The sequence below is a fragment of the Nannospalax galili genome, unplaced genomic scaffold (genome assembly GCF_000622305.1).
Source record: "Nannospalax galili isolate Female #2095 unplaced genomic scaffold, S.galili_v1.0 scaffold96, whole genome shotgun sequence".
NCBI classification, from domain to species: domain Eukaryota; kingdom Metazoa; phylum Chordata; class Mammalia; order Rodentia; family Spalacidae; genus Nannospalax; species Nannospalax galili.
This window is the reverse complement of record NW_008342018.1, coordinates 5,318,098-5,319,196: the sequence shown is the minus strand read 5'-3', so window position 1 is coordinate 5,319,196 and position 1,099 is coordinate 5,318,098.

Genomic DNA, 1,099 nt, shown 5'->3' with positions numbered 1-1,099 from the left:
GAGCACATGGAAACACTCCCCTTCACAATAGCTGCAATACATCTATCTATCTATCTATCTATCTATCTATCTATCTATCTATCTATAGATATCTGTAGGGCTGGAGAGATGGCTCAGTGGTTAAGAGCACTGACCGCTCTTGCAGAGGACACAGGTTCAATTCCCAGTACCCACATGTCAGCTAACAGATGTCTGTACCTCCAGTTCCAGGGGATCTGGCACCCTCTTTTGACTTCTGTGGGCATTGTACTACACAGGTACATCTACATACATTAAATGCAGGCAATACATTCATACATATAAATAAGAATAATAGATAAAAATTTAAAAATAATATATCTGAGGAAATTCTAGAGAGGATTAAATTAAACAGGCAGCTCAACTCTACATATGGGTAGCACCAACACTTAGATTAGCTAACAACAGCAACAACAAGCAATAAAGGAAGCCTGGCATGCAAGAAGGAAGAAATCTTCCAGGCCTCCTTGCTCTCTGTTTTCTGACCATCATTATGTGAACAGCTGTGCCTTGCCATGCTTGTCATACTGTAATAGAATGATACTCTGAGCTTAAAAAAAATCCTTTCACCTTTAACTTGTTTATGTTGGACATTGTGTCATAGTGATGAAATGTCTGACCCAATTACCTTTTCATCATAAAAGCATTGCACACATTTCCTGTAGAAACAGAAGAAATATAAATCATTTCTCTCTCAGGCTTGGTTAAATATAATGTAGATTTGATTACAGCTTATTTTATGACTGTCATGTAAAATTTCATAACAATGCTGAATTTTCTGTTTGATGAAATGCCTTCTCATCTAGTTGGGCTAAATGATTATTCTGCAAGCACGTATTCTAATCATCTTCTAATTTCTATTATTAATGCTTTATTTACAAATAACAGTTCATAATTACCAGAAACACATTTTATTCACATTTTTGTCCCAAATACCATTGCCATAATTTCTTTCACACAATTTGCTATTTAAGTATTTTATGTACCTAAAACCTAATAGGTTAATCTATGATTTTTTTTATACTTCATCTCATATTGATCCCTTTTCTTATTCTGCTTTTATCTTGTTCTGTTTTCATAA